This window comes from Falco naumanni, chromosome 4 (assembly GCF_017639655.2).
Source record: "Falco naumanni isolate bFalNau1 chromosome 4, bFalNau1.pat, whole genome shotgun sequence".
In the NCBI taxonomy this organism is placed as follows: Eukaryota; Metazoa; Chordata; class Aves; order Falconiformes; family Falconidae; genus Falco; species Falco naumanni.
In genome coordinates, this window is record NC_054057.1 from 35,249,675 (window position 1) to 35,272,353 (window position 22,679).

The following is a 22,679-nucleotide window of genomic DNA, read 5'->3' on the forward strand; positions in this document are numbered from 1 at the left end:
GTAGAATTGGAAGGGAAGCCTAGGCTGAGATAGTGTGATGGCTCTGCACTCATACAGTAGTAACCTTCAGCTGCTAGCACGTGACCTGAAGCTCCCAGCTGGAAAAAAAAAAAACAACCCCGAGCAATCTGCTTTGAAGGTTGATGATATGGTCGTGTAATGTTGTCTGTGTAACAGAATTTATTGCAAAGGAGTAAACAAGTCATGTACAAAGTGCTTGTAGCTTTGTAGTGAATGTAGCTTATCACAAAATCAAGCACTTCATAGTGGCTGAAGGCCTGTGTAATTGGCACTATTTTTTTTGCCCTGCCATTTATTGTGTGATCATACAGTTCCTCTTAAACTTTCTAGTATAAAAATGACTTGGGAATTTTTTTACTTCAGATTGGCTGGTTTTATTTATTTCTAAAAACTGTAAAACCCAGTTGGTTTTGAGACAGCCTTTTTTGTTTACCCTTTTTTTTTTTGTGTGTGTGTGTCTTTGACAGCATTGGTGTTGTAGAGGGAAGCTGAGGTTGTTGGCCTCAGTCAACATAACGAATTGACAAGGCCATAACGAGTCACTGTAGCAATTTACCTTAATTTACCTGCTGTACAACTTCAACAGGAACTAATCTTCCCATGTGCTTGGAGGCTTGAGTTTTTTAGACTGGTCATGCTGGGAGAGTTTTTCTTTTGAGGTCTTCCTGGAGATGTTCCATTGATCCCTGTTAGCTGAGGAATGCATGAAGTGTGGGGGAGAGGAATGTTTTGGGGGTGCAAGAGAAGATGGGGCTTTGGGAAGGAGGATCTGCAATCTGGCAAGGGTGGGAATGTGGTGGAGAGAGAGGTTTGGTGAAGATGCGAGCGCAGGAGAGGTACTTTCTAGTTTAGAAAGTAGGACAACGTGCACGCGGTGATGGAGTGTAGGCTACTGAGTAGTCTGTTCCCCGTTGTGGGAAGGAGGTGCAGGTCACAAAGAGGTTGAATTGCCCTGTGTTTGGGGACCAAACCTCAGCAGCCCATCCCTCAGCCGAGCCGTGAGACTTGAACGGTGTCATTAGTCGAAGCGGCATGCGTCTGCAGCTGTCCTGTACATGAAGACGGAGGCGACGTGCAGTGGAGAAGGTTGACTCACCCTGGCCTAGATGCTGAGGATGTCCCAAGGCAGAGCACTGTTGAGCTAACTCGGAGGAAAGCTCTGAAGGGTCCCTGATTGCTCAGGAGCTTGGCGCTCTTGCTTTGCCTTGATCCTTAAGAAACTATACACACATAAGAAATGCAAAGTCACAGAGAAGCACACAAAATGGTGAGCTGTCTGGAAAGCCTTCAATTCACTGTCGTCTCAGAAAAGCCCTCGCTGCTTTCCTCTTTGGTCCCTGCCTCCTCCTGCTGGCTCGCACAACGGCACCAACAGCTTCCCTAGACACTTTCTGCTCCTGGGCCACAGCGTGTCCTGTTCCCTGCTTATTGTGCTGTGCCCACACGGAGCTGTATGGAATGAGTAAGTTTGGGTCTCCATGTCACAGCAGTGTGCGTGCTTTGCAAATGCTCTAATACATTTTCCACCATCTCTGGGAGACGGAGGAGTGTTTTCCCCTCTTTGAAGTGTACGCTAATTTTGAGTGCTTGGTGTGAGACCCTAGGACCTCATGTTTCACTGGATTTGGTAGTATGTAAAATGCTCTGCGCATTTGAATGTTTCTTTAGCTTCGGTTACAGCTGTGCATATTCAGCATTTCTGCCTATCAGGATTTATGGGGTATCAAGTCAGCCACCCAGAAAAGGAGGAACGTGCATTACAACCTTTGCAGCTTTTTTAAGAAATGATGCAAGGACTCCACAAGTAGCTACCTTCCCCTGCTAGCTTTTTTGTGAACCTTATTTTTTCTTACCCTGTTTTTCTTAGAACACTAACAAGGACTAATAAGTCCCCTGAGGGAGGGGGTGAGTATAGGAAAATATATGATCATAAAATTAAACACTATGAGAATACATATGTATGGAAAAGGAATTTATATTGCACAGTTCCAGTTCCAGCATTTCCTATCTTTTAAGTGTCTGACTTTACAGCCCTGATAATGATCTTTTAATGCAGGTATGATTTTGTGTTTGCATAATAATACAGCTAAATTTGATTTAATTCCAAGGCATGCAGGCAAGTAAGAAGATTGATGCCCAGAAAGTTTTTGTGATGGAATTTTACTAAAGAATGAATGTTATGTAACATTTCAAACACACCGAGATCCTTCAAGATGAAGCGTGTGATATAAACGTAAAATATTTGCAAACTATAATTTAGCAACCGTTTTAAAATCACAGTCAGTATTCCAACCTCTTACATGCGGTGGTTGAGATCCTTTGTCAACTGAGAGCTAAGGGCAGTGAATGTGAGATTCATTAAGTAATTATATAGGAACATTAATTTCAAATTAATTTCAACAGTTGTCTTACACATTAGCAACCAAATTAGGAGACCAAAGGCAAACAGTAATGCAGCTTAATACTTTTAATAAATGAAGGCATTTGAAGTGATTTACATAAATGGGATGATAAGCCCTCATTTAATGGGCTTCCAAACTCTCCCCGCCTCCCCTTCCCGATCACCTTTGCATGTTTCCAGGATGTGGCTGTGCTCTGCATCTCCCAGGCGCGCTCATTACATCGTGCTTTCCTCAAATCCTTCCTACGTTGGCTTCGTAATAAACAGTCAGACTTTCTGGAATTTGTTAGCGTGAGCTGGAACCTTTTAATGCTTCTGAATCTGCAGTGCTGGGAGGCATGGGGAAGGAATGGAGTCACCACTGACAAGGCCCCCAGGAAAATAAATGGTGGAGAATAAAAAAAAGCAGATTAGGGTATTGGGGGATGCTTGCCTACAGGCAGGGCAGGGAGATGAAAACCAGTCCATCAGCAAGTGAATGGGTCACATGTAATGGATAATGACCAGCTCTTTTCATCTTTTCTGCAGTGAGCTCAAGGCTCTTAATGAAAAGGAACAGGCGCTGGTCTGGATTTACATTGCACCTGATGGAGGCACAGCAGCTCTGTGACTCACTGAGGATGCGAAACCAGCCCTGCCAATACTCCAGCCACTGGCCTTGGGTTCCTGCTGCCATGAGCAAAACAAAAACACTTCCTTCCCGAGGGAGCTGGTAGTCTGTGAGATGTAAAAGGCAAGAGAGGGCAGCTGGGGAGGGCGGGTGGTAGGCTGTGTTTCCCTTTCTTGTAATGTTGGTTTGCAGTGTCTGAATAGGATGCGATGGAACTATACAACACAAGCCTCTGACACCCATAGGGATTGAAAGGACGAATTTTCCCAGTCACAGGGCTGTTCAGTGGTTCTGTCAAGCTGGCGCTAATGTTGGGACCTTGTTTTTCAAGACTTCAGTAAGAAACTGATGCTATACGGCCAATTCTCAATTGGGGAAAGCATTGGAGCGGCAAATCCAGAAAACAAAAGTGTAACGATTCTGTTTGTGCTCAGCTCAATGCCACTTTCTTACACCAAAAAGAACTGGTTCAGGTCAGAAATGCACAGAGGCATACGTTCTAGCAGAAGGGTTTGATCAGTCTGACTCTGAGCTATTTAAGATGTTCGCTTTCCTCCTCACCCAGCTGCCTGTTGTGCCCTCTGTGCAGCTGAGTGTGGGCTGCTGCTTAACTGGCAGAGCTGAGGCTCAGGCACATCTTCCTCTTGGCCAGCAGTTCACCATGGAGGAGGATCCCAGCGGGACATCAGGGCAAACAGGAAACCATGGCAGCAAGAGGCCATAGAAAAAACCACCCTTTTCTACCTCAAAGCTAAAATGGGAAAAGGATGAAAATCACTCCTGAGCAGAAAGCAGCATCTGAGAAGGTACATGAGCACATCACATGACACTACTGTTAAATCACTGTGAAGAGGGATTTGCTCCAAATTATACATGTGAAATGGCAAGATCTCTAATGTAACCAACAGCATAGATGGATCCATTACAAGACTATTACTTCAGTGGCTTTTTAGGGCATATTTATCTGGGGTTTTTTTTGTTTGTTTTTGTTGTTTGTTTGTTTGTTTGTTTTTTTCCTGGAGCACACTAAAAATGCAGAGGGTGCAGTGCAAAGTGGACCTCGTCCCACAGATATGAGCTTAGTTCTGTGGCTCTACTGCCACAGGGCCCGTCTCCTGAGTGCTCAGTGCTGCAACCTGCTGCGGCTCTTTGGTCTGTTCAGAGCCAGGTTCTGGCTGCAGCTGATCCCCGGACCCGCAGAAGAGAAACGGGCTGTGCAGATGCGTCAGCAAGGTGGGTGCTACTGTGTGTTGCCCTCTGGGAGCTTCAGCTTTAGCCTAGGACTGTGACTTTCTCCCAGCCTCTGACTCGACATTTCACAGATGAAGCATTAGATGCTAAGAATTATAAGGGATTTCATAAAAATGTGCATTGGATTCTGTTCCTTGCTCAGCTACTCTATGATCAATGTCCATTACAAGAGAGAGCAAAATATTGTTTCATTGCCTGTGAGCACGGGTAAGATTACGTTGGTAGCGTACATCTTTCCTGGGATGTCAGTTCTAGGCATTGCTAGGCTGAGGCTTGCCTCATTAAAATCTTCTGTTCCCCTTCGTAGGTGCTTGCTGACTGTACCACAAAGAGGGTCTGGCATGGGGTAAGCCTTAGAGGTTATTACAGCAGTTAAAAGAGTAATTATAAAACCAATGGGTAGAGATGACTGCAACTTGATGGAGCTGCAGAAACTGTGTGACTCACCTTAAATAGAATATATATATTACAGTTATAAATAGGCTCCTGTTTTTTTGCAGTTGCGATGACATATTTAGAAATTGCTGTTCTTTTTAAAAATAACCTTGATTTATACAGATATCTGGGGCTTGCAGGTTACATTGTTTATTGAGAAAACACACACTTTAGCAGTATCTTTCTGTCACACCAGGCATGCACGGTACTTTTACAAACAGAGCATCAGACATGGCTCCCCTGCCCTGAGGCTCTCAGTGAGACAAAACCAACACACAGGGAAGGCTGCAAGAAAGGATGGAGTGGGTTGTGGTGGCTATTGGTAAAACAGCACAAATAATGGATGTTCGGGGGCAGGCAGCAAAAAGGAAAGAAAAGTCTGAGTGAAAAGGTTAGGATGAAGCAAGGGACACCCTCTTTTAACATCAGTGGATAAAATGGACTGGATCCAGCTTGCTCCTAGATTGAAAAGGCTGATATGAAATGAGATCTCTTCCCAGCCTGAAGAACAGCATTTCTGAAAGGCACAGGGAACTTGGTCGATTTGTTTCATCTAGGAGACAGTTGGGTGGTGATCTGACCATAGTTCTCAAATTCCTTTATGGAGAAGAAAATTGTCTCGTAAGGAGATGGCTTTTTAACTTCACAATAGAGACAGAGTAAGACTAGGAAATTAGAAGCTCAAGTTAGACAAATTCAGGCCGTGCATTTTTACAGCAGGTTCTGAATTGAGACATTGAAAGATTTTTCTCCCTCAGATGCAGTGGTCTGTCTACCATGAAGCTGGTAATCAAGATTAGGCTTCTGCTTGATGTTTTGTGATAGCTGAGCAAGTGGGTGTAGGTGTGATGCAGGAACAGCAGTATGGAAATGCGGGTGTGTTAAAGGAGATAAGTACAGATGAGCATTTCAGTCCTTTCTCAGCATAGCTTTCCTGTTCTCCTGCTCAGCACTGCAGTGATTTTTGCTGTGTGTCAGTGGTATGCAACGTGAGTTCATACTGTACCATCTCTAACCTATTCCATGACAGAAGGCACTAAATCAAGCAGCCTGCCTCCTAGGTCCTCATCTCCTCCTTTAGCTTCATTGGTGTCAAAAGGCATTTATCAGTTTCATATTGGTGTGGGATCAGAACCTGGAGCCTGAGGACATGGAGTAAAAATGGTCTGCAGCCATGGGCTGAAGGAAGCACCCAGGGTTATTTGTGGTGTGTATGGAGCTGCTCCCCCGGCACCACTAGGCTGCTGGGTCCTTCTGTTTTTAAGGGGCATGGGTCTTCTGCTCCTCCTTCAGAAGACTGCAGAGGCAGGGATTTAAATACAAGATCTTAACTCGATTCCAACTCCTTAAGAACTTTCAAAATACTGATCAAGATGTACAAATTTTCAAATATTTGGTGTTTCCAAGGGACACTGGTTGGAGTCCAGTAACTGGGGTCCACCCTGCTGGAACTATGTTGTGAGCTTCCAGCTCTGTGTATTGGGAAGCAATTTTCCCCCTGGGAAGTCATATTAGCTAGAGCACTCAGGGAGCTCCCTCAGTTTTGCTGAAGCCACTTCCAGTTAGGTGGAGGAATCTCATGCTGGTCTCACCTTTGCCATTTCCACAAAGGTTTTGAAAATGGGAGAAAGGCGCAGGGAAGAACCACAGAACTGACTCAAGAGGAGATTCCCCACCACAAGAAATGTAAATATTCTGCATATTGACAAGGTAGCTCAGAGGTAAGTGTCACAGTACAAAACCACCTTAATAATACAGTGAAGGTCCCAGATGCCTGAAGGGCAGCTGTAAGAGGTCAGAGCAGATGCTCTGTGCCCTGTGCCTGGAGGGGTCAGTTGTTGGGAGAGCCTGGCTGGGAGGAGCATCCCTACAGCCAAAGTTTCCCATCAAGAGATGTACCGCTGGTGCTGCTGGCAGGTAGACAGGTGTGTCCTGTTCTGAGTGGGGAAGTGGTCACAGAGGAGTGTTTTTGCCCTCACGGGAGGATGTCTCCATGGTGCAAGCCGGTGACATAGTTACAACGAGCAACAAGCAACAATGATTGTCTGAGGCACTTCAGCATCAGCTCTGTAGTGAGCACCGTTAATCGTCATCACTGATTGCTCTTACTAAGACTTCAAGTGATTGGAGAAACTGTCTGACATTCACAAAAGGAGTTGAACCTCTCCAACCTACTGCTGGAAAATCTTGAAAACAAATATATGGTTAGTTTGGGAGGGGATGGGGTAAATCAAATATTGCATTAGTGGGTTTGGAAAAACATATGAGGAGAGAAAAAATGCAACTGTAGAGACAGCAAGAGAGATGTGGAAATGCAAAAGCCACAGCAGCCACTGAGCTGAAGAGGACAAGAAATGTTGAATTCAGGCTGGGACCACCTCAGAGGCAAGAGGCCTTCCTCAGGGAGGTACATGTTGCATCAGGGTGAATGCTTGTGCCTGATCTCCATGCCTGAGTGCTGTAGGTGTTATGCCAGTGTCTGGTATGTGGAGCAGCACCAGGGGCTGGGCTGGGCCTCTCTGTCTATATGTCAACATATTTGTTTACAAAGTGATGGCAAGCTCCCAGATGGACAAACCTTCCCTGGGTAGATACTCCTCCTTCAGGAGGGTGTTCTGGTTTTCCTTACTTTGAAATGTTGGAAATAGCTACTGGTTTTCCAAGGACACCTCGTTGTGCAGGCCATTGCACGTCCCCACCTGGGCACACCCTGTGGCACTAGCCAGAATGTCTCTGGACAGAAATTTTTATTTTTCAGAAAATATTTAGTTCCTGAAGCCAAGAGTCTCTGCAGGAATGTACCATGTTGAGCTACACTTTTCAGCTCTGAGATCAGGATAAACACAGAAGAGAGCAGGAGACAGTACAAGGTTTACTGGCAACTCCTTATCCCAGGGCAGGGAGCAGCTGGGTGGGTGGACGTCCCCTTCCACACCCCTACCGACCACCCACCAGCAGAGGACCTGTGCCTTAGGTGTAGGGGTGGCAGCCAGACCCACCGGTGATTTGCCAGGCAGGGTCTTTCACTCCATCACTTGTGCAGAGTTTCATCAGCTCCTGGGTGTATGCTGAGGAAATGGAAATAAATGAAAATTCCAATTTTTTGGGAATCCCATACTATCTATTCAGCAGTATTTCTCCTGTTTGCAGGGATTCGCAGTCTGAGACCCTGTTGGTCATTTATCTCTGGTAAAGTTTGCTGAATTTATAGCGGTGTAGTTCTTGCTATTTTCAATCACCCAACACTTATGTATCTGAAACTTGTATCTTCTCATAGATACCTCATTTTTTGCTTTCCCCTGCTGAAACTGTCTTTCTCAGGTTGCCAGAGCTGTCTTTTAACAGGCTTACAGACCACAGGAGAGCTTTGACCTCAGTACAACCCCTACCCTCCCTGGGACTCAACCCAGATGGGTCTGTATTTTGTTACACCTCCTGTGGACCCTGCATCCTCCAATCTGTCATCTGTCCTTCCACCTTGGTCAAGGGATTTAGTAGATGTAGTTGCCCACAGATTTTTTTATTTCTAGTGTGCAGAGTTAAAAACAATCCTCTGCTCAGAAAAGGTGCAAGTTATGTGTAGGGGTATTGGGCCAAAGGAAGGGACACGGAGCTCCAGGACACCGAAGAGCAAAGGGGAGCTCCCCTCAGCTGCCACCTTGGAGGGAGCAAAGGCGGTGGGGTGGGAAGAAGAGCAGATGTTGCCTTCTCAGCAGGGTCAGCGCTGTGATAATACAGTACGCTGTTTTCAATATTCCACTTAACTACTACCACTGGCACTCTTACAATTAGCAAATAAGTGAATTACATGCTATTAATGATCACTAGAAATTCCTGTGAGACTTTCCTATTAAAGTGGTCTTTCATGTTACGAGGCCAATGCTCTCTTTGATAATCACCCATTGCTTCGATGGCTTTGAAGTTGCATTTCTGTTTCATTTGAAATAAAACTGAGCAAAGGCAACATTGCAATTATAGGCCTGTGTTTGTTTTCATTGGGAATGCATTAGCATTTCAAGGGAAAAAAAATCTGCCTAAAAATCATCAGGTGATCACCAGAGCAATGCTCAATTAAGGTTGTGAAGTGACGAGGTGGAAATCTGTGCTCCCAGTAATGAGATGGAAGTTGAGTAACAGCAAAGGGAATGTACATAAAATAGGAAGTGTGCAGAACTGCATTACAATAAGGGTCATCAAATAACACACACGGTGTTGCGGAGTTGGCACTGCTGATTTTGCTAGAGATTCAGCAATTTAAGTAACCTAATCAAGTGTCATAATTGATTGGAGGTTCGTTTCCTCTCTTGGAAATCATTAAGGGTGGTCATTGTTTGCTAAAAGCATTTAATACTGCCTGCAATGGAGCAGGGGTATTTCTCCCGCTGGCTGACAGAAAGCTGTTGCCACCAGCACAAGGCTGGGGAGCATGGTGGCCAGCACCTCCATGCCACCTGCCATTCAGTCCCTAAAAAGAGGTGCAATGTCCCCACACGCAGAAGGACCCCCACGGAGAGGGTGATGGGGCTTTCACGGCAGCTTTGCCAGCCATTAATGAGCTGCACTTGATGCCAGAGAGGGATGTGTGCTGGGAAGCGGTGTTGTGTGGTGTTGCTTCCTTCTTTGTGTGAGGGACCAAGACACCAGGACTTTATTACTCAACTTGCTGAAAAGCAGAATTTCCAATTAAATCCTCCCCTCTGAGGCTGACAGCCGCCCCATCCACCCCCCGCCTCTGGCCAAGGGTTCACAAGGAGGACCTGACTTCTGTCCTCAGCTACGTGCACTGCTGGGACCCTTCAGCCCCCGCTGCCCTGCTTGCAAGGGAGGCCGGAGATGCTGAGCCTGTGAAGCCAGTCCAGCCCCACGCTAGTGACACTCGCTTGCGTGCAGGTGTTTGCAGCTGTGTGTAAAAAGAATATGTCTGAGGGCAGAGGTGGCCAGGTTTGCTCCTTGCGTGGATGGTGGGCACCACTGGTGTGAACTGACCCCTCGCTCCTTCCTCCCAGTGACACTTGCCTAAGGCACATACCTGAAGCCAGGCAGCAAAACTTCTCCATGGCAGAGCATAGCTGTGGAAAACGGGATCACCATTGCAATTCCCTATCCAGATCACAGACAAGTTCAGTGGTGTTAAGTACTTCCCATTTTACATGTAGAAAGCAAAGCATTACTTCTTTAACGTGCTTTGAAATCACCTTTCTTGGTACATCTAGCTCATACAAAAGATAACACAATCTTAACATTTGTCAAAAGGAATGTTTCAGTCCGTAAGAAGTATTTATTTTATTTTATTTTAAGAAGCACTTGGAAGATAGGCAGCTTTGTTTTTAAATGAAATGTATGCAATGTTAAAAAGCTGCCTTTCTTGTAAATCAGAATTTCTGACCTCTGAACACACAAAACGGTCTCCAGTGAGCAGGTTTCTGTGGGCTTTACAGAAGTACTTTCACCAGGTAGCTATATTATTGTGGCAACTTAGTGTAATCATTGTAATCAGCCAAACCAATTACAGAGTAACAACCTACTGTACACATAATATTCTAGGTATATATTAAGGATGTTCTGTTAAAATTGGTAAAAGTCCTCTATTTCAGCAGCAGGAAGAAAAGCCTTCATCACTAGGTTTTTTATTTCATACTTCATTTCAGTGAAGACTTAAATATAGTTGCATTTACATTTTGCACCTTGGAAAATATTTGTGTTTTAAAATAACACATTAAAGCTTTGAGCCTGAAAACACTAATGCACAAGAGTAACTTTATTTATACATTAGGAATATTTTAGTCAAATGGTCTAATGTTTGCAGAATCAGATTCTGAAAAATAATGTACTATTTTATGTTGTACCACTATTGGTGCAAAAATTAATGGATGCATTATTTAAATTAGGCATTTAGAGAGAAGCTTTGCAGCTTGGCTGCTTTTTGCTATCATATCGTTGGAAGAAACAAGTAAATAAAATCTGAGGGAGTGGGAACTGAAAATAGAGGGAATGAAATGAAAACACGTGAAGCATTCAAGATGTGAGGCACACCTGCTTCAGCCTGAGATGTCCCAGATTCAGAGCAAAAGCAATTTTCAGCCTTCCCTCCGACCTGGGATTTAGTAAAACTCTTGATCCGTCTTTTCACATCTGAAAAATCCTTTCATCATCTTGGTCTCCATCAGCCCCAGAGGTTAAAGCTTCCCTTTGAGCTCTGATTATCACAGATGTGGCTCTGTATGAGTGGAGACCCCGGTTTTATCCAGGACTGGCCTTTGCATTCAAACTCAAATGCCTTTTCTTCCAAAGCTCACACACACCAATTTGTTTAATGCTCTGGATATTAAGTATAGTCTTCAGAGAGAGCACTTGGGACTCTGCTGAAGCAAGATCACTTTTTAACTAGATGAGCAAATGGTTTGTGGCTTCAGCCAGGATGGTGAGCTGCGCTTGCTCGGATGCTGGAATGAAGAAGCTGAAGTCAACAAGCAAGAGGAAATGCAGCAAAACTTTCCCATGGAGAAATGAAATATTACCCCACACAGGCCAACAACAGAGGTGTTGGGTTAGTAAGGTAAGTGAATCGTGCCTGCTGCGTGATGCTGTCCTACACAGATAACCATGTTTGCTTCTGGGAGAGATCCTTAGCAGATGTTTTATTAGAGTTCTAAGTAGCTGGTAACGGGAAAATACAACACCCGCCTCCATCAAACACACTTCTTGACTCCTTTAAGATCAGATTTTGACCCCAAAGTTGTGGTATCATTTTTATTGCTGTTTCTGTTACCCTCAAGTAGCTGCTGTGGTCTTGTGGTATCTACAGGAGGGGTGCCCACGCCAAGGCTGGGTCCGTAGCACACTCCGCTGGGTGATGAGGTGGGTGAGCTGTAGCTTGGAGCTGATGTGGAGATGTGGTGCTCTTGCATGGCTAACCAGTTCCTGCCAGCATCACTATAATTTACCGGTAGCAAACCAAACCCCATACTTTTAAAAAATCCCCCATTATAACACCTAGCTAAGTAACTTTTATCCTGTCCTGTCACTTTACATTCGCAATCCACTGTTTCACACCTGGGCCACCAAGCTGTGGAGACCAGCCCTTCCTGCACACTCCTTTGGCAATATTTGGACATTTCGCTCAGAGGTGCACCAGAGAGCTCCCGAAAGCAGCAGAGCCGGTTGTGTGGGGAAGCTGGGAGTAGAAATACCAATGTGAATCAAACAACTACAGTCACAACCCTCTGCCTAAAATAGCATCTCAGTTGCACAAATTGTAGTTGCAACTCTTAACTCCTTCCCAGGCCTGAGGTCTTCACTGGGATGGAGAATGGTCAGAAAGGGACCCCTGGATGGGACATTTTGTGCTCACTGAAATGGGTTATTGCTTTCCTGAGTAAATGCAGTGTGGGCTTGTTGAGAAACAGAGCTGAACTATTTCACTTTCTACACGATGGGTGGTTTTCTACAGCATCATGACCCACAGGAGCTCAGCATCCTCTGTGAAGACCTGACCATCTACTTTTTGTTTTGGCTCTCTGCACCTGTCCAGTTCCGCTTCCTGCTACAAACATTTCTGGGTAAAGCTTTATTATACACTTCATGGTGCATATATACTTTTTGACTAATGGCTTTCAAAAATGGTATCTGCCTTTCTGTCCTAAATAGACCCCTTTTACACAGTAACTACAATGCATTTCTGACTGTGAATATGTAAATAGGTGAAAATGAAAATGCATCCACTGTCACGCAGAATAACATTGCAGCCTTAGACTTCAGATCCATTCAGGATGATTTGCTAACATTTGGTACTCCAAACTGAAGTGCCAAAATTGCCTGTCTCGTGCAATTTTCAAACATTCCACCCACACAGAACGAAGAAAAAATAGCTAGCTCCAAGAGAGAGCAAACTCCATTTAACATGTTTTACAAAGTACTAAATAGCTTTCCTATTTCAGATGAAGAACAGAGAATGTGTCCTTTGTACTGTACTTACCAAGTACTTGTGATATCATATATTCCAGGTAGTTTCAAAGATACTATATCATACTGCATTACTATAATTATTTATCAAAACCACAATCATGTAACTTTGTATGGTCCATGAGCTCAGTGGGGAATATTTAATTTCTATTGCTTTTAATTCCTTGAAGAAATCAAATAATTTCCATTAAAATTATTTTGAAAGACTAAAGCTTTCTCTAGTCTGCTGGCTAAATACAATTGCAACTAATAGGATGTTTTACGTATCATTCAACAAAAAGGTGAATATCCAGCAGTAGTTAGTTATCCTTGATCCTAGGACTGGTACTGCCCTCTGTATTCTGGGTCTTCTGCCACATCAGAGTTTTTATAGACAGTAGTAATTGTTTTTCCATATGTAAAGACATTTACAGAGTGTACTTCATAAACCAGAACTGCTGTTTGATCTGACAGGTGAAGGGTGACTCCCTGTAAAGTCCATTTGCCTGTACAACAGCTGTGTTTCTACAAAAAAACCCTGATTTCCACAAATGTAAACCTGAATTAGGGAAGAGGGTAAAGGAAAGGCCCAGTAAGCCTTGTGCAATGGAGTCCAGGCTCAGGGAGGGGTTGAAGATCTACAACAATTACTTATTACTAATGAATATTTTATCTGAGCTAGGTACTGCCCTTATAGTTTGTAGAAACCTAGTTCATGAACATGGATAACTGCGGAGCATATACACCATTTTGGCTTATACTACTTTTCTCCAAGAATATTGTTATATTTTTGTTAACAATTGTATTTACAAACTTCTGTGAGAAGGAGCCATGGTTTCTCAACATGGGTGACAATTCAGAAACCTTTGAGGCTACTTTGTATTAGGTAATCTCCCTGAAATCCATGTTTCCTAAAAAGTCTAAATTATTCCCATGACCTTTAACTTGTTTAAATCAAGCAGATTTTCCCTTAAACTAATTAAAGGTTCCATGCCAAATTATTGCTAATTTGCAATTGATTCATATGTGATGCAGAGTACCCTGGAACTGGTTATAAAGAATTGTGTGGTTTTTCCATAAACTTGGTGTGTTGGATTCAGGTCAAAACTTGTAGTCAGGACAACTGACCCTGGAAAATACGAACTTTTCTATGGCAAAAGGAAAGCAGCCTTTTGAATGGAGGATGCCTAATTTGTGAATATGACATAGTGCAGACTTCCTTGCCATATTTCCAGCATTTTGTTTTGCCCTCTGGACTTGAACTACCAGGAGAACAATTTGTCTTGTGATGTTTGCTATTTCTGCTGCTGATGCCAGAGTAAACGAAGGAGAGAAAAGGCAAGTGGAAATTAAAAAGGTGTTGCATGCAGCTCAAAAACTAAGGTTAAACTTTAGATGTCTTTTATTTTAGCTCCTCAGTTTTCTCTAATATCAGCTGAAACATGTGGCAGCCACTTCTGAGGGTAGGTCCCTGTGGTATTTGCCAGAACAATCAAAAATCATAGAAACGCCCCAGAGTAAAGCCTGGTCAGAGGCAGTGTGAATCCCTTTGAGCTCTGAGCTGATGCAGTTGCAGACAGAGCGTTTGGCGGCAAGCTGGCACATTCTCCGCCGATCCATGCGTGTCCCCAGGTGCAGGTCCCGCCGTTCCCCGTGCCGGCTGCACGGTGCTGCTGAGCCAGCCCCTGCTCCATGGAGCTGCTGCCAGAACCAGCCCAGGGTGGACACTGCCGGCGTCCCCAGGCAGGCGAGCCACCGCGCCCCAGGGACGTGGCCGTGATGCTGGCCGAGAGCTGGGCGCAGCGGAAAGCTGCCTTCTGCAGTTGGAGCAACAGCAGTTTTCCCTGGTGGGAAGCGAAATCATAGAGGAATTTTGAGTCATCAGCTTGCTGCTTGCCCGTGGATCAGGAGTGATGGCTTTTGGCCTCGGTGGCTGTTTCAGACCCAGCCTCTGCAGCTTTCCTGGCAGCAGCAGGTGCTGTTGCATGGGTGTGCGGCAGAAGAAAGACCTTTCATCCGGAGGGGGTAGATTTGATGGAAGAGAACCGAATAAGGAAGGTTACAGCGATGTTAAAACAAACCTAGAAGCTTGAAAAACATTACTGATGTGCCAGAACTGAGTGAAGGCCAGCAACTGCAATAGCTCAGTGAGAAACCGTGACACTGTGCCCTTCGTGAACTTGAGGGTTCCTTGTGGTGGTGCAGGAATCTCCAGCACCGTGGCTGGAAACCAGCAGGACTTTTGCTCCCAATGTACTGGGTAAACACCTACACAGGGTCTGCACCATGCAGAAAATGTCTCCCTAGTCAGCTCCCAGCAGCTTAGGGAGAGTTCCCAACTAACCGCTCAGAAATAACAAATGTTTGGCTGCACTTATGGTAATTTCTCACTCTGCTCCCTCTGCGTCAAAACGATTATGTATATTCTTCAGAGTCAATAAAGTTACTCAGCCCCGAAGCCAAAAACATGTGTTGAAAAGCTGAGGTACATTAAAGGCTCTTTTTTGATTCTAGCCATTTCATACACATTTTCCCTAAGCTGTGGCAGGCTTCCAGCGTAGCTGAGTCCAAATGTTGCTCCTCTCACAGGCACATAGTTTGTTCGCATAGTAAATATGCATGGTACATCTCATCCAAAGCTTGGGTTATTTCTTCTCCTTGCAATGCAATGTTTGTTACTGACCACTGCTGTGTAGAATAAACCTGGTGGCACCACCTTGGCTGCTGCATGTGAAAAAAAAATGCTGATCCCTCAATTTTGGGAGTTTTGACATTTTTTACTTGCATTTATTTGCACATCTCTAAGCATTATTCAATTGTCAAACAATCATGTGTTGGTGGTGAGGAGGCAGGTAAGTTATAAAAATGAATTGGCAAGATTCTTATTTGCAGAGAGTAATTTGTCTCCACTGTAATGCATGTATATATTGTCAGATCGGTAGAAAGGAGCCTTCTTGAGAAATGAGAATCAGATTTATCAGCTCAGTTTCAGAGTCATGTTCGCTTGCTTTATTTGCATAGCATAGCAAAGAAAATCCAGCTCTCCTGCTGTTTTCCATTTCCCGAGAGCCCCCTTCTCCCCTCTCATCAGCCCTCCCTTTACTAGTCCCACATAAATAGAAAATGGTACCGGCATATTTTTCTATGTAGAAAAAGCAGAGAGCTTGTAACCTCCCTTTCTGTCAGTCACCATGTGCAGCCCTGCAGCCCTACCTTGGCTGAGAGCTAGGTGATGTACAGCTACATCATTGCCAGAACAGCATTTCTTCCCAAGTCTGTATGATCGCTGTCTCTGTTTTCTGTCTTAGCCGTAAATCTGCACAAAAAAGGATGCTTCTCTTTTGCTCTTGCCTTCTCAAGGCCCTGCTTTTAGCAAGAGCTGCTGGGCAGAGTCTGGTGACATAGAGGATGAGGTTGCGCTGTCTCCTTTTGGGGCACACCAGTCACGGGGCATCTGGCTCTTGTGAAGGTCAGCACATGCCTGGGATATTCAGTGGTTATAACAAATGGAGATTCCCAAACCATCTGGTTACTGCTGTCTGATTTTTCCTGCTGTACCTGGAAACTGCTTCTTGGTTTTATTCAGACCGTTAACTGGTGCCAGGACCCTACAGTCATAGATGGCTCTACTTGTCCCCCTGTACTCGGCACTGGTGAGGCCGCACCTCAAATCCTGTGTTCAGTTTTGGGTCCCTCACTGCAAGGGGGACATTGAGGTGCTGCAGCATGTCCAGAGAAGGACAACGAAGCTGGTGAAGGGTCTGGAGCACAAGGCTTATGAAGAGCGGCTGAGGGAACTGGGGGTGTTCAGTCTGGAGAGGAGGAGGCTCAGGCAGGACCTAATCGCTCTCTACAGCTGCCTGGAAGGAGGCTGTAGGCAGGTGGGGGTCGGCCTCTTCTCCCAGATGACAAGTGACAGGACAAGAGGAAATGGCCTCAAGTTACACCAGGGGAGGTTTAGGTTGGATATCAGGAAAAGTTTCTTCACTGAAAGAGTGGCCAATCATTGGAACAGGCTGCCCAGGGAGGGGGTAGAATCACCATCCCTGGAAGTGTTCAAAAATGCATAGATGTGGTGCTTAGAGGCATGGTTTGGTGGTAGACTTGGCAGTCCTGGGTTAATGGTTGGCCTCAAAGGTCTTTTCCAACCTAAATGATTCGATGATTCCATTCTATGATTCTACTAACTCTACTACTCAGCCATAGTATGGCACTACTAAGTATGGCTTGCAAAACCATACCTAGTTGGACAGCTGTCCCTCATTTTCACTGGTTCACCACAGTGTCACCATTGCTGCAGCATCTTTTGCATTACAAGTAAATTTGAAGTGATGAGGCTGGCAGCAGCCACGTTGTCAGTGGGTGTAATGAAGCTCAGCAGAGAGCTGAGCATGGCAGGATAAAGGCTGGAGATGCTAGGCCACAGCTCTTCACAGATCTTCAGGTGTTATTGGAATAAATTTTCTGGCTTTTGTTTTTGGGATCCTTAAAAAAGCCACAGGAACCTGCCTTTTCCTTGCCTGGGGCTTCTGCTTCTCAGCCTCTGGCAGCTGCACTGCTCCTCCTGTTCCATGGCATGTCAAGCAATGTGTGATATATCGCAATTGCCCCAAGGGTGGCAGTCCCTGGGGAGAGCTGACAGCACGGTGCGGATCAGCAGAGACTTAGAGTTATTTTCAGGTAGTTTTAAAGATCATTCAGTAATTCCCTTACATATTCTACAGATTCCGATCAAGATTTTTCCTCTTGCAGTTTTCTAAGTCGAGCAAAAATCACTCCCTGTTTCCTCTTACAAGCAAGAAGACTTTGCATTTCAGAGATGCGATGGCAAGCTATGAACTTAGAGCACTGGACTTCAGAGGCAGGAGTCAGAAGGAAACGTATCCGGTCTTTTTTTTCAGTTTCAGAGAGGTTAGAGCCACTTCCAATGATTTTGAGGTAGTTTTAGGCATGGTCTGCTCGGTCTCTCCTTGGTCTCCTCCTTCCATATCTTCCCTCACTGGCAGTCAGTCACACCTTTCTGTCTATGTCCTGATAGCAAGCTGGAGCCAGTGAATCCTGTCAGACATACACTAGACACACTCCACCACAAACTGCGAAGCCTCCAGAGTCCCTAAAATGTCCTTTTTCTCAGTCCTTTGGTAAGGAAATTCAATCGAGCATTGGAGCAGGTTGCCCAGGGAGTCTTGCAGTCTCCATCCGGGGAGTTTAAGATCTGGCTGGATAAAGCTCTGAGCAACCTCATCTGATCTCAGAGCTGACCCTGCTGTGAGCTGGAGGTTGGATTGAGACCTCCTGAAATCTCTCCCATTCTGAATTATCCTGTGATCCCATGTAGTGAGTCAGGTCAGTATGGTATGGTCTTTCTAAAGCTGCAAAAAGTTAAAGGATATTCCTCACTGAGACCTAAGGAGGGAACCCTGAGGAGAAAAAAAACCCCAACAAAATCCATCCCCCTCCCCATGAGAGTTAAGTGATGAGTGTGCTGTGCTGGCACAGAATCTCTTTCTCTCCGTGCTAGATTATGCAGCGAATCCATAGCCTGGCTGTATGGTTTGAGCACACAGCACTGGCACGTAGTTTAGGAAGACCCTCCTGGCTGTAAATGATATCTCACAGTGCAGCACTGCAGAAGAGCTGAAGCCCTGCTAGGTTTAATCACCCTGCTCTGGATATCTGCTGGCACCTTTGTCCTAGCACCTTCTGCACCATGCCATGGTTTGGCCCTACACAGCTGCTCACTCACTCCCCCCTGGTGGGATGGGGAGAGAATCAGAAGGGTAAAAGTGAGAAAACTTGTGTGTTGAGATAAAGACGGTTTAATAGATAAAGCAAAAGCCACGTGCGCAAGCAAAGCAAAACAAGGAATTCATTCACCACCTCCCATGGGCAGGCAGGGGTTCAGCCATCTCCAGAAAAAGTTGGGCTCCATCACATATACTTTGGAAGACAAATGCCATCGCTCCAGCTGTCCCCCCCTTCCTTCTTCTTCCCCCGGCTTCACATGCTGAGCTGACGCCATACGGTATGGGATATCCCTTTGCTCAGCTGGGGTCACCTGTCCTGGCCGTGTCCCCTCCCAGCCCCTGTGCCCCCCCAGCCCACCCGCCGGTGGGTGGGGTGAGGAGCAGAGAAGCTCCTGGCTCTGTGTGAGCACTGCTCAGCAGACACTCCCTTGCTTAGCATTCCATTATGATTTTGCTGTGGAAGGAGGTGGCGATTTCTGTGTCCGGGCAGCCAGGCACAGAGCAGGACCTAGATAACAAGTACAATAGAACAAAGATGGTGATAAACACCTTTAAAAAGCCTTAAAAATCGGTTGATATTCTCCTTCCACAAAATCAAGGTGTTTCCTCAGTCCATATGCATTAACCATTCATGGTCACTGATAGCTGGCGGGGCAACCAGCCGCCCAACAGATCCCATGGGCACGCGGTGCCGCTTCCTGGCATGTTTGTGTGGGTAACCCGAGGCAGTTAAATTGCCTGGTTAGCATCCCTTTCGCTCACCCCCCTGCCATAAAAAAACGCTGCAAAGAAAGGAGAGGTGGGGAGAGGGAAGGGGGAAGGGGAGATCTTGCAGAAGTTTTCACCTGGATACAGTTGCTATAGGAACTGCTTACAGAGCATCTCGGTGCCTCCACTATACAAGGAGATTTGCCTGCCCTGAATAGCCGGCAAAGTGGTTTACCCACAAGTGTAGACTTTCGGCCCCTGCTCAGCCCCAGAAGGATGGGAGCTCCTTGGCTGGCGCAGCAGGGACTGCTGGCAACTGCAGTGGGGCAAGGGGCTCCCCTGCTCCATGGGGGAGGACGTGGGAAGAGAGATGCTCTCTCTGCATCTGCAAAGAGTAGTGGCAATGGTCAGAGGGATGCTGAAATAAATGATCAGCAGTGGAGAGGGAGGATGAGAAGAAGCCAAGAGATAGAGACAGAAATCAGGACTTTTATTGCAAAGGGAGCAGGAATAGAGAAAGTGTATGTAAGCTCTGGAAGAAATGGAGTAGTGGAAAAGATGAGACATGAAATCAAAGCTGTAGAAGAGGTGGGTGGCATTAAAGGTGGAAACCTTGGAGAGTGAAGCAGCATTAGTGGAAAGTGCCTGGCTTGGTGTTTATAATGTGCGCTGGGGTCCTTGGATGAAAGGCCTAAGTAGAAAGAGCAATACCGCGTTTTTTTAATATAATTTTGATAGCGTTGCAATAGCCATTAGCTTCAGTCCTTGAAACCTCATCTCGATGAAAACTGCGGTGGTGGCTCCGTGTCATTATCCCACTGCTGCCTGTGCATTTATACTTGATGGTCTGGTACAAGTGCAGATTGCAGCTACTGGAGCAGGGGTCTATCAGCTGTACATTAGGGCAGCTCTTGACCCTTGGTTTGTGGGGAACAGTTCACTGGCAACCAGAAATAGACCACAGACAACAAGTTAATGACCTTTTCCTACCAGTTCAACAAGAAAAGTAACTGTAAAATTGACGTTGTTGGAAGACCCTGTATCAGAGGAGAATGTTACTAATCGCCACAAAGCAGAGAGGGAAGACTGTGAGGCACGGAAAAGATTAAACTGAATTACACAAAGGACACCCAGGTTCAGCAAAGCACTTAAGTACCTGCCTAATTTTAAACCAGGACTAGTGCAAAGTATGAGCCAGTTTGGAGCGAGCAAAGAAGGAGCAATCTAAGGATGACTCAACAGAGCAGTGTCACTTCACAGGAACAGAAACGAGAAGAAAAGCAGAAGGAAACTTTAAAATGGCTCAGAGTAGACAACAAGTAGGCAAGCAGAGGTCAGGTGAAGAAGTGTAATGTGGCAGCGGAGGAAGGCGGCAGCAATAGGAGTGAATAGCTATTATGATAAATGACAAACAGATTACGGTAAATCTTCTTGATGGCTTATTTGTAGGCTGCAAATCAACAAGGTTTGGAATCTGTTTACCACGTGATGTGCTTTAACTTCACAAATTAATGATATAACCTTAAAGAACTTGAGCTAAATGCACCACTTCACAAAATTACACAATTTATGTAAGGAAACCTAGATTTCACATGTCAACTGATGTAAATACAATATTGATATAATTGTACTTTTTCAAAGATACGCATTTAGAAACCCCACGTAAATTAAGCAAAAGCAAAGTATATAGACTATTACGTGCTCTTTATGCACTGCCAACAGCCCATGGATTGAAAGTGTTTTTCCTATAGTCGGCTCTGCAAAGGCCTGCCACCACAGAGCTCCTGACCTCAACAATTACGTTTGTTTCTGGATAGGTATTTATGCCTAGTTTCTTTCAGAAATATCCTGTCACAACTGTCCATGTTTTTTGCCTAATCCCACAAAAGAAACAAAGCAGCACATTTGGTAAGAGCCAGGAGCCAGTCACACCAGCAGCTGACATGCACAGGACTGCTTCAGGTGGCAGTGTGCTTTAGACATGCTGGCAGTGGCGGCCTGCTCCCAGCCATCCTCTATACAGGCAGTGAGTTTTCCAAAATTACTGCTTGTGGTCAGTGGATTCATTGGTTCGAGCTCAGAGTTCTCAGAAACCTGGGACAAGCATTTCTCCCTTGACCTTGATGGGTGATGCACATGTCTAACCTTCAGGCCTTGCAACTGATCAGTCCAGGAGAAAGCAATAGATTTTAAATATCTGTAACGCATTCAGGGCAGGAGTCAAACAACAAAACACAGGTTATGGGTTTCTGTAGCAGAAGGATGTGATACAAATAGCGGAAGAGAAAAAGGGGGGGAAGACATTTATGTTGCCAATATTCAAGCTGAAGAAATAGGCTGAGGTCTGGGTAAGGGTGAAAAAGACTAGTTGAAGAGCTTTACTATTATGTCTCAGGGCAAAATAGATATGTCAAAGAGTAAAGACTGTCATATGAGACCAAAGCACCAAGCTTATCCTCATTCTCACCAGCAGGGAAGATGCTCTTTCCCTGGGACAGTGGAGGTGAAGGCAGGCAGAGATGATGAAGACAGCATAAGTATTTCAGTGTGGAAATGCTCCTGAGAGCTGGGAGGAAGACGGTGGGACTTGGCAGCTGGAGGAGAGGATAGAGGCAAGAGGGGTGCTGCTGCCCCGGGCATGGGCCCTCGGCACCCTCCAGCCCACGGGGACCAGCGGCTCTCCCCGGGCAGGAGACCTGCTCCTCTGCCAGGTGGGGGCTGCCTTCCACAGGCTTCTGGGAAGACTTCCTTTGCATTAAGCCTCCTCTTTGGCTCTGCTGATTAGCTGTTGACCCAGATTCTCCTCCAAGAGATCTGTCCTCTCTTTATTTTTCTCATCATCTCTACTGGTTATTCTGGATGTGTTTAATGTCCATACAAATTGAAATATCGTAATGTCCCAGGGACCTGGTGATGGCAGGGAGCTCTGCAGACTGTGCATTGTGTAGGATAAACATTTTCACATTTTCTAGTTCAATACTCTCCTTTATTAACAAAATTGAAAGTTTTCTTTTTCTGGCTTATTATGAGATGGAGAAAACAGACTTTCCCACTGTAATTTCTCTCTCCCATTCATTCTTCTGTTACCTACTTTTCTCATAGCTCCCCTTTTCGTCTCTTATTGAAATCTGACCCAGTTTTTCATTCTCTCTTCAGAGCAGAGTTTTGCCAGCCCGGCTCAGCAGGTGTCTCTGGGCTGGCAGGATCCCCTTCCCCTCGGAGCCGGGAGGAAGCAGAGCTCTGCCCGTCTTTGCAGCTGGGGCTTGCTACTGCTTTTCACAAAGGCTCTGCAGCACCCTCCACACAACTGAACGTGCTGTTATTTGCTTGTGGGCTGTAGCTGCACATTAGGCTGAAGTCTTTGAGCTGTCAGTAGCGTTCCCCATCCGCCTCTCTTCCGTTGCTAGATTTGGTGCAAAGACTGTAGGATGTAAGAGTCACTATTTCTGCTTTCCTTCCACCCCAGCGTGTGTTATTTTGCTTCTGTGTTGTAAAGCAACGCTATTTATTACTAGCATCCCAATCTCACTGGCATCCCCATGTGTAACAATTATTGTTATTACTA